Here is an 11,963-nt window from a genome sequence, read left to right on the forward strand (position 1 = left end):
CAGGTGGCAGGAGGGCACAACAATATTTCTAGATGTATTCTTTAAGTATACAGTTAATTTATTTGAGACATTGTTTATGAATTGAGTTACAGAATAAATAATGTGAGAGGAGGTGGTGAATTAATTGTGAAAAGTATTTCACAGAAGATAGCATTTAATATAATGGAGTAACCTAAAAGTTTAAAAAGATGAAGATAAAGGAACTTCCTTGATAACCAACGGGAAAGTAATTTCAGTTCCTATATATTGAGTTTATTTCCCTCCTATAAAAGATTATTTTGTTTGTGTTTTTGCTTATCTGGATAACAATCCGTGGCAGAGGTGTAATATGTTATAAATATGGCTTCACGGTCTTTGCCTTTCATTTTTAAAAAAACATTATTACTTTTATGTGCTATGGAAAGTTACTTTAATAATTAAACAATGTAAATGTACTATATTATCTAGCTTGTATTATAGGTGCATTCGGAGTACAAGTAAAAGTTTTAATTATCAAAATTGGAGAATAAAAGTAACTTCTACACCAGATATGTTTAAAAAATTGTTAGTTTACAAACCTAAATTGACGTTTCTTTCTTTAAACATTTTTTAAATTAAATTTATTGGGGTGATACTGTTCGACATGACCATATAGGTTTCAGGTCTGGGTTTCTATGTTACATGATCTGTATATTGCACTGTGTGCCCACCACCCAAAGTCAATTCTTCTGTCACCATATTTTAGGACCCCCTTCCCTCTGGCAACCACCACACTGCTGTTTGGGTTCACGAGTTTCAGTTTTATATTCCACATATAAGTGAAATCATATGGTTCTTAGCTTTATCTGACTGACTTATTTAACTTAGCACAATGTTCTCAAGGTCCATCCATGTTGTTGCAAATGGCAGTATTTCATCCTTTCTTATGGCTGAGTAGTATTCCATTCTTCTTTATCCAGTCCTCTATCACAGAGCACTTTGGTTGTCTCCATGTCTTGGGCACCATGAGTACTGCTGCAATGAACATAGGGGTGCATATATCTTCGTGAATACATGATTTTGAGTTTTTTGGCCATATACCCAGGAGATGGATTACTGGGTCGTATTTTTAATTTTTTGAGGAATTGCCAGATTACTTTCCATAGAGATTGTACCAGATTACATTCCCACCAGCAGTGAATGTAGGATTCCCTTTTCCCATAGCCTCTCCAACACTTGTAATTGCTTGTCTTATTGATAATGGCCACTCTAACAGGGGTGAGGTGGTATCTCATTGTAGTTTTGATTTTCATTTTCCTAATACAAATTAGAGAAATTTGATTTACTAGTGAGATTGAACATCTTTTCATATCTCTATTGATTGTTCGGAAGTCTTCTTGGGAGAGATGGATTTTCAGGTCCTCTGCCCACTTTTTTATTGGGTTGTTATTTTGGTGTTGAGTTTTATGAGTTCTGTATATAATTTGGAAATTAAACCTTTGTTGGAGCTACTGTTTGCAAATATCATCTCCCCTTGGTTGGCTACCTCTTTGTTTTGTTGTCAGTTTCTTTTGTTGTGCAGAAGCTTTTTAGTTTTACATAGTCCTTTACTTCCCTTGCCTTTGGGGTCAAGTTCATAAAATGTTCTCTACGGCCAAGGTCCATAAGTTTGGCATTTATATTTTCTACCATGTAACTTATTGTTTCAGGTCTTATACTTAGGTCTTTGATCCATTTTGAATTAATTTTTGTACAGGGGGACAAACTGTGATCCAGTTTTATTCGTTTGCATGTGGCTTTCCAGTTTTCCCAGTACCATTTATTGAAGAGACTATATTTACTCCATTGTGTGTTTCTCACTCCTTTGTTGAAAATTATCTTTCCATATGCATGTGGTTTTATTTCTGGGCTCTCTATTCTGTTCCATTGATCTGTGTGTCCGTTTCTCTGCCAATACCATGCTATTATAATTATTGTAGCTTTGTAGTATAATTTGAAGTCAGGTAGCATGATACCTCCTGCTTCGTTCTTTTTTCTCAGAATTGTTTTACCTATTCGGGGTCTTTTATGGTTCCATATAAATATGCTGATTTCTCATTCTATTTCTTTAAAAAAATGACATTGGGCCAAATGTCTTTAAACATTTAGACTGCTTATGAACTATTTCTAAATGTATTTAAGCTTTGCTTCAACAGTAAATATTTTGAAATGTTAATCTTTCTAAATCATTCCTCTATTCTCAAATAATCTCTAACACTGCTGTATTGTATACTAGTATATGAATCTCAACACAATATTTAATAATTGCCATCATCTGAGTACGCAGATGTCAACTATTAGAAAAATGTTGTAACTATAATTTACTATTTCTACCAACTATATTTTCTACAAGATATTGATGACCAATGCATTGGGTCTATTTGCATTGCATAAAAGGATCAAATTGGTTCGTTCCTCTGCAATTTTTATTTTTTTCATTGTTTGGAGAGAGACATCTACTTAATATAGCATTTTTTTAACAGTTACACCAATTTCTAACCTGAATGGAAAATGTGAAATAATGAAACACACATTCCTAGACTTAATTGAGCCTTTCTTATTATAAAATATTATAATGATTACATTATTTCAATGACTCAAAACTAAATAAAGATGTTTAACACAAAATATTTAAATAAATATCAACACCTGAATATAAGATACCTATAAGCTAAATTAGAGCTTAGCTCAGTGATGGCGAACCTTTTGAGCTCGGCGTGTCAGCATTTTGAAAAATCCTAACTTAATTCTGGTGCCGTGTCACATATAGAAATTTTTTGATATTTGCAACCATAGTAAAACAAATATTTATATTTTTGATATTTATTTTATGTATTTAAATGCCATTTAACAAAGAAAAATCAACCAAAAAATGAGTTCGCGTGTCACCTCTGACACGTGTGTCATAGGTTCGCCATCACTGGCCTTAGCTCAACAATGAATTTATTGGCGAGGACACTTGTGTTAGGGATTACTTTTGGTCTATTATCATTCCAATCATTGAATTTATAAAGTAAAAACCTTTCACTAACTATAGGCCCTTATCTGAAAAAAACTTTTGCTTTTTCCTCAATTCTTCTAATGAGCCCTATAATAACTCCACTGAATGACAGTTTTCCAAGAGCTAAACAGAATATAGCATTTTTATAAAATATGTTTTTAAATTGATTTTTGAGAGGAAGTGAGAGAGAGCAAGAGAAAGAAGCACTGATGTGAGACTGAAACTCAATTGGCTGCCTTCTGCACACCCTCACCAGGGATCCAGCCCAAAACCCAGGGCCCAGGAATCAAACAGGCAACCTTTTGCTGCATGGGACAATGCTCAACCAACTAAGGCACATTGGTCAGGGCAGGCTTCCATCCCTTAAACTCCTTCAATCTCTAATTATTTAATGTCTAATTTACATTGAGAGGATCTTCTTTTCTAAAATCTGTGGTTATACAACCAGATTATCTTAAAAGTCCTTAACTGAGGCTCCTAACTTTATCCCTTCATAAAATTAGAATTATTCCAGTTAGGAAGGATAATTTGTAATAAAGATATACAGATAAATACTCCAATAATTTGGGGTCTCAAGAGCTGAACAATTCTGTTTGGGAAAGGGACCTAGTTTTTAACAACTCTATGCAATTCACTTACCATCTCTTGTTTTTATTTTCTTTCTTTATACAAAAATTGAGCAAGATGTTCCTTTGGGTTATTTTAAGCTGTTATATTTCATTCTATTCTCAAGAGTAAAATTCTTGAATTCATGAAGGTACGACTTTCCTAACTTTGCATGGATTATAAACCTATTATGTGTCAGACTTCATGATAGACACTCTTTTTCAAAGTAGAGTTTATTTTTTTAGGATAGTTTTAGATTTACAGAAAAAAAATTAGGTGATAAAACAGAGTTCATTTATGCCCTGCATTGCAATATCTTCTTTGTTTATATCTGACATTAGTATGGGTCATGAACTAACTTAAGTCCAAACTTTATTCAAGTTTTCCTTAGTTACCTTACATAGCTAACCTTTGAACAAAACAGGTTTGAACTTCATGGGCACACTTATACATGCATTTTTTTTCAATAATTACATGTGTGGGGAGAAGCTACAGTGTTTTGGACAGGCTCAAGCCTTGGACTGTTGAGAGGGCACAGTCCTCTCATTGCCACGTGCAAGTCCCAGCTTGGAGGGCAGAGCCCTACCTGCACAATTATAGCCAACAGCTGTAGTTGTAAGCTTGCACCTATGGTCTGAACACGTGGCCCCACGTGCCTGAGTGATGTAGGCTTGATAGAGGTCAGTTGCATGTAGTTGAGTAGGATTGAAACCCATGAGAATGTTGTAAACATCTTGATCACGCCCTTATTCTGCTTCGTGGCATCTGCTATAAAATAAAGACATGGCTTGTGGGCATTGTCACTGTCTCTCAGAGAAGCAAACTCCCACCAAGACCCAGCTTTCATTCTCTTGTCTTTTCTAAGCGTTTCAGCCACCCCCACTCAGGTTCACCCTTGGCCATGCTGGCGCGGCACATACATGCAGTTCTGTAAATGTATTTTCTCTTTGTTATTATGTTCCTTATTAATATTCACTTTTCTCTAGTCTCCTTTTATTTCAAGAACAGAGTATACAGTCCATGTAACATAAAATATGTGTTAATTGACTGTTGATGTTATCATTAAGGCTTCCAGTCAACAGCAAGCTATTAGTAGTTAAGCTTTGGGAGAGGGAAAAGTTATAAGTGGATTTTTGACAGCACAAGTGGTGAGCACCCCTATTCCCATGTTGTTCAAGATCTTTTTCTGTTCCAAGATTTTGTTGCCATATCTCTTTGGCTCTTCTTGACTGCCAATTTTTCAGATTTTCCTGTTTTTTTATGACCTTGACAGTTTTGAGGAATACATGTCAAGTATTTTGTTGAATGCTCTTCAGTTGGAATTGTTTTTTGTTGTTTGTTTTTTCTGCATAGTTAGATTGGGGTTGTGGGTTTTAGGGAGGAAAATCATGAAGATAAAACCATTTCATCACATCATATTAAGGATACATCATCAACTTATTTCTTACCTAATGTTGATGTTGACCTGGCTGAGGTAGTGCTTGTCAGGTTTTCTCATTGTTCATTTTCTCCCCTCTCCATGTTGTTTTTTTAAAAGGAAGAAAATCACTATACATACCTCACACTTAAGGAGTTGGAAATGTCCCCCTTCCAAAAAGACAGTGTACCTGAATAAATTATTTGTAATTCTTCTACAAGATTTGTCTTGTCTCCCCAAGTAATTTATTCATTCATTCATTCATTCATTCAATTATTTATTTATATCAGCATGGACTCGTGGGCATTTATTTTATACTTTGGATTATAACCCATCCTTTATTTTGTTGTTCAAAACTGTCCAGGTTTGGCCATTTCTAATTCTTTCGTTTGGCTCTGTTAACCCTTCAACATACCTGGTCAGTGGAGAATTTTGTTTTATTTTGTTTTGAGCACTTTCTAACTTAGATATTTCAGGCTGCTATAATAAAATACCATAAATTAGGTAGTTTACAGATTTTAAAAAATTACTTTTTTATCTTTAAACTGGAAGTCCAAGATCAGGGTACCAGGATGGTTGGATTCTGGTGAGAACCCTCTTCTGGGTTATTGACAATTGACTTATCATATTATCCTCTAATGGCAGAAATACCTAATACCTCTCAAAAGCCACAATTCCAAATACTATCACACTGAGGATTAGATTTCAATATATAAATTTAGGCGGTAGGTACAAAGTTTAATCCATAACATTTCCTTACTTTCTAGCACCACATAATGATCCAGACCCACCTTACATAATTCCTGACCCAGTCCTAGAATCAACTATCTATCCAAGAAGCCCTGGTTCCATTTGTTGGAGAAGGGGATTAGAAACCAAAATCTGGGTGCTAGATATACTTGTTGCTACTGGAGTGTTATTGAATCTAGGATTTCTCAGTTGACAGTAAGAACTATATTTGGCTATACTTCCCTGTGTACAATATATTTCTATATGTAACCGTCTATTTCTATATTAAGCTAAACATGAATTCATAGTGATGTCTCCAGCTCTGATCCTTTACCATACAGATCATTGTAGCTCTTCCCCTTGCTTATCTCTAACCTCTACACTTTATTTAGTTGTTCAATTCAAACACACACATAAACACACACACACACACACACACATTTTAGTTGTTCAGTTGTTCAATTCACTCCCCCCCTACCCACTCACACACACATATTTATATATAAACACTGTTAACTCTTACCCCTATAGGGAACAGCTTTGTCAACTAAAGTACAGTGTTCAGGCACAGTTCTTTTTGCCTTAAGCATCATAGGCTCCACTGTTTTCCAAATTGATTTATATAAGCACCTGTTTCTCTAATTTCTTCATTGAGGATTTTTTCATACAGTTGTAATATTGACAGATTCTTTTGTCACAATTTGGATTCTCCAATATGCTAGATATTTTTTAATATTTGCATACATTAAGGTTTACTCTTTGTGCTAAAAAGTTTATAGTTTTTTTAATAAATGCACATTATTTATTCATTATTACAATATCACACAGGATAGTATCACCCCCCCCTCAAATAAACTGTTTTTAACATATTAGAGGCTTCTTCCCTCTTCCTGAACTCCTGGTAATAACTAGACTTTTTTTAATGTCTCTATTAGTTTTAACTTTCCCGGAATGTCATATAATTTGAATTATATAACCTTTCCAGTCTGTCTTCTTTCACGTAGAAGTATGCATTTAAGGATGCTTTGTGTCTTTTTGTGGGGTGATAGCTCATTTATTTTACCACTGAATGATATTTCATTGTATGAATGTACCACAATTTGTTTATCCATTCACTGATGAAGGATATCTTTGTTGTTTCTAGTTTGGTAAGATGTCCAGATCCCTTGCTCATTTTTAAATGGGTTATTTGTCTTTTTATTGTTGAGTTTTAGGAATTATTGGTATAGTTTGGATACCAGTCCTTTACCTGATATTTAGGGCAAGAGAGACTGGGTGGTGCAGTTCACAGGGATAAAACTCACAAAGCAAAGAAGACCAGAGGATGGGTCTGAGTTGGGGATATTGCTGGCAAACAGGGCTCCAAAAGAGCGAACAAGCATCATGGATTGTTTTCATGCCAGTGCATATGATCTCTTTTTAAATTTCAAAGCAATGAAGCTAACAGAATAAAAAGGTTAAAATTTAATTTTGAAAAACTTCTTGAGCACTAATTCTACTATTTTGCTATTTTTTCCTAAATTCAAACTTATCCTATAGGCACCAAAATTTACATGAAATATGTAAACTTAGAAACTGACATAATGTAAACATTACCTAAATCTATAAACTTTATTTCAAAATCAATTTGCATAATATGTAAACAAACAGGCTTTCAGTCAAAGTTTAATCAAGTTATTAAATATTAATATAAAACTGACATGTCTTCTAACTGCTACTGATCAAAAAAAAACCTTTAATTACTTTGTGATTTCAAACCTCATTTGTCTTCTTCAAGTAACTGGAAAATATTCTATAGATAAAAATTATAAAAGTCAATTTATGAAATGTACACTTACTTTTAAGCTTATCTCAAATAGAGAAAATACATTTTCAACCAATTATCTCTAAAGTTATTTAAACTCTCTCAAAAATTTATGTTAATCTTATTTAAGATTTCAAATACACTTAAAGATACTTCAATGTTATTTGGCCAAAAATACTAGTATTTAAAATATTTAAACATTTCTAATAATATTTTCTGATATAAGTATGTCATAGTTTTGTCTTAAGATAAGGTAATCATAAAATTGTCATCCAAAGAAGTACAGTTTTAAGAACAAAAAGGGACACTAATAAAAATCATAATGATAATAATAATGAGACAATGTACATAAGCCTAGACCAAGGGTTAAATGTAACCTTAATTTTAAAAATGAGTAAAGCATTACCAAAATTACTCAAAAGTTTTCTAAATACCTAATGTTAACTAGCACAAATATAAAAATCTATCATTTAGAGTAGATACCTAATAAACAATTTATTTACCAAACTGCTGATACTCGATCTTATTAATAAAGGGTGAGAAACTAAATATAAGAGCATTTTTTATATTATGAAATGATTAAAAAATATATTGAAAATCTTTTAAAGGTTTTCCTGCTCCAAAATGATCACCTGACAAGTTTCCTACAAAACTACAGTTAAACATTAGTTGCTTTTGTTTAAGGCCACATTTTCCACAGTCTGTTCAAAGCATGTCAGATTGTCAAATATTACTGATTATGTCACAGTCTCAGGAAAATGTCCTACTTGGGGGTTAAGACCTTCTGATAGAGACATTTAATGATTGTTTTTCCTTTTTTTGAAAGTAAATGAGATTAATAGGCCTTACCTCTTGCCTGTTGTTTATAAGCAGGGGTAAGCCAAAGTGCCTCTTTCCAGAGATAAGATATGTATCTGCAAGAAGGAAGGAGAAAGAGAGTATTGTCTAAAAGATTGCCCCTTAAAACTCCTGTATTTAGAAATCATGTCTGTTTGATTTTTATAAAAGCAGGGGGATATTTTCTTTTTCTTTTTCTTTTTTTTAAATAAGACAAAGCATTGCTGAATTTCACCACAGATGCACAACAACCTCGGGCTATCCAGATGGGGGAAATGGGTTTGGCCAATTTGGCTCAGTAGATAAGAGTGTTGGCCCATGGACTGAAGAGTCCCCTGGTTGGTGCCCATGTGGGAGGCAACTAATCAACGTGTCTCTCTCACATTGATGTCTCTCTCTCTCTGTCTCTCCCCCTCCATTCCACTTTCTCTAAAACTCCATGGGAAAATATCCTAAGGTGCGGAATAACAAACAAACAAAAAAATGGGGAAACTATTCCTAGTTAATAGTATCCAGAGGAAATAGCTACTGAGGATATTTGCCAGACAGGCATGGCCCTCAATAGGGGAGCACAATTTTTACCTAGCATGGAGAGAAATGGTAAATGTTTTGGTAAACTATTGCTGAACAACACAGCACCCCAAACTTAGTGGTTTAAAACAACTTTTTTACTATTGTTCGTTTTTCCATAGTTTGAGTTCAGCTGGGTCGTTCTTCTGATCCACATGGTGTCAGGAAGGACAATAGTTATCTGGAAGTTCAACTAAGCTGTGTGGTCCAAGATAGCTCATTCACATAGTTTCCAATTGGTACTGTCTATTGACATGAGACTCAGCAGGGTTCATGAACCATAGTGTTCTCCATGTCGCCTTTCTCCATAGATTTGTCTTTTCCCAGCATTGCTACTGGATTCTGAGGGGCAGCAGGAGGTAGAACCTACTTGTTGGATTCTCCAGAAGATCTGAGAAGTTTGTGGTACAAGTTGTTTATTAGGAATCAACACCTAAGGGAGAAGAGAGGTAAAAAAATCTAAGATTGGGTAATGGAAAGGCAAAAATCAAACTGTGATGCAGCTGACTTTCTTGCAGACATCACACATCAGGACAAAATGTCCAGACCTTTATACTCTTTCTTTATTTAGTCCTCAGGAAGGGCATGACCTCAGATAAACCACGTTTCTACAAATGAGGCAGATGCTGAAGGAGCCAATACCTGACATCTGTCTGCTGTGCTGTCTTCATTATACACTGCTGAATAGCAAGTTCTTCCCTGAAGTCTGATCTGAGTAGCTCATTTTATATCTATCACATTTCCAATCACCTCATAGCCTGGGTATGTAAGTGCCCAAACTGCAATCTCCCCAATTCCACGGCCATTTGACTGATCAGAGTTAGTAACAAAAGCAGGTCATATTCAAAGAAAGGGGAGATAAACTCCATATTTTATATTAGTAGTTGCATGCATATACATCTAGAGGAGGAATTTGGAAAGGCACTCCAGCTTCTGCCCTCAGGCTGTAACAATTCACATACAAAGTAGACTCACCACCTCCCAAGACCCCCCAAAATTTCCATCCCATTGTGGGATCAGCTCATATCCAAGGCTCTTGTCATCTATATCAGAGCCAGAGATAGATGGGGTGGATTTCTGAAGTTCCTTAGGAATACCTGTGAACTAAAAAATAAATCACACCAAAGAAACCATCATCTGTCCCACACACACCCAACATACAATAATGATGAAAGGGCATGGCAGCCACAATGGAATCTTCCAGTATAAAAGGGTAAAACAGAAGACCCATAGCAATTCTGCAATCTAGCCGGGAGGTTACCATTATCTCTGTCTCCAGGGAAAGAATTTTTCCTGATTAGGGACAACTTATGCTCCCTGAGAATGGTTGCCCTGGCTCGGCCTCCTGTTTCATCCTTACTCTTCTGTAAGAAGTGGAACGTGTTTGCAGCTAAATAGTTTTCTCAGCTTGTATCCTGCTCATTGGAGATAAGAAACACAGAGGTCTTTTTCATTTAGAACTATCTCTGTCTCTTTTAGTTCAAACTGTTAAAATTTCTGTTAAAAATTCTGTCCTTCCTATGTATCTATACTATATTTTTAAGACAGACTTTTTAAGACCCACTTCTCTCTACTTTGGCCTTAGAAACAGGGCTGTGGGGACAATATCATTAAGATTCCTGAAATCCCTCTTTTCTAGCCAAAAGGGCCTAAAAGGTACTTTCTTAAGATTCTCAGAAACTCTATTGTCTAGTTGAGGTCAACAAGGCAAGCCCTTAAGAATCTTAAAAGCCCTATTGTCTAGCTGAGAGGGCCTATGTGACAAATCCTAATCTTTCTAAAGGTTGAACAAAGTCTTTCCACCCCACACTTGAACTGATCTTCATGCTGCGGCTGTTTTTCTGGCAGCACTCTGGATTTGCTCTTTACCCCAAGGCTTTAATTTACTTTGAAAACTTCTTGTGTGCTGAAAGAGTTGAATATGAGAATAATTTATGTTTCAACCAGGAAATCCTTATTTGAAATATTTCTTCTAGATCAGAGGTTGGTCAACTATGACCCAGAAGTCAAATCCACATTGTCACCTGCTCTTGTCAATTTTTTTATAATTGGAGCACAGCCACATTTATTCACTTACTGGATATACCGGTTAATAATGAGGATTTTTTCCAATAGATGGAGTTACACATATGTTGATATATATGCAGGTTGATATGTATGCTATTTTGTTGTATTGACAGCAAGCTTCAAAACTTCATGTGTCAAATTTGCTGAAGGTGTTAACATCATAGATATTTTTATGCTTAAAAATGTCGAATTTCGTGCCAAGAAAAGAGCATTTGCGGGAAGTTTTAATTCATTATTTTGAAGAAAAAGTTATTGTATACTTCGGGAAGCTTATGGTGAACATGCTCCATCTCAAGATACTTATGAACGCTGGTTTAAATGCTTTAAAAGTGATGATTTCAATGTGAAAGACAAAGAACGTCCAGGTCAACCGAAATAGTTGGCTGAAGATGCCTGTCAAACTCAAAAACAACTTGCAGAAAGATTAAATGTTGCTCAGCAAACAATTTCCATTCATTTACAAGCAATGGGAAAGATTTTAAAGGAAGGAAAATGGGTGCCACATCAACTGAACCGAAAAGTCATCAGTAAAATGTTGCTTCGATGGCATGAAAGAAAAGTCTTTTTTGCATCGAATTGTGACTGGCGATAAAAAAATGGATTTATTTTGAGTGTGACTGGTGATAAAAAAAATGGATTTATTTTGAGAATCCCAGATGCACAAAATCATGGGTTGACCCAGGTCAACCATCAATATCGACTGCAAGGTGTTATAGTTACAATTGTATTAGCCATAGGACCCCCCCAAATTTGAATATTGTAAACTGTGTGAAGTGACATAAACAAACTCTGTACTTTCCCAAGTGAGTGAACGCCCAAACTTGTACCCTTAGAACAGTGGTTCTTAACCTTGGCTGCACATTAGAATCACCTGGGAATCTTTTTAAAATCCTGATTTCTGGGCCTCATCCTCCGGAAATTCTGTTTCTTTGTTA

At 35.1% G+C, this 11,963-nt stretch overlaps 1 long non-coding RNA gene across 1 annotated transcript; it reads right to left on the reverse strand.

Moving 5' to 3' along the window:
* Nucleotides 1-971: 971 nt before the first annotated feature.
* LOC106727325 lies at nt 972-11,065 on the reverse strand. Its single transcript, XR_001363491.1, has 4 exons — nt 9,937-11,065; nt 9,332-9,394; nt 8,404-8,468; nt 972-993 (listed from the first exon to the last, which is right to left on the reverse strand). It is a non-coding gene; the product is annotated as an uncharacterized LOC106727325 (long non-coding RNA).
* Nucleotides 11,066-11,963: the final 898 nt, after the last annotated feature.

The sequence above is a fragment of the Myotis brandtii genome, unplaced genomic scaffold (genome assembly GCF_000412655.1).
Source record: "Myotis brandtii unplaced genomic scaffold, ASM41265v1 scaffold405, whole genome shotgun sequence".
Taxonomy (NCBI): domain Eukaryota; kingdom Metazoa; phylum Chordata; class Mammalia; order Chiroptera; family Vespertilionidae; genus Myotis; species Myotis brandtii.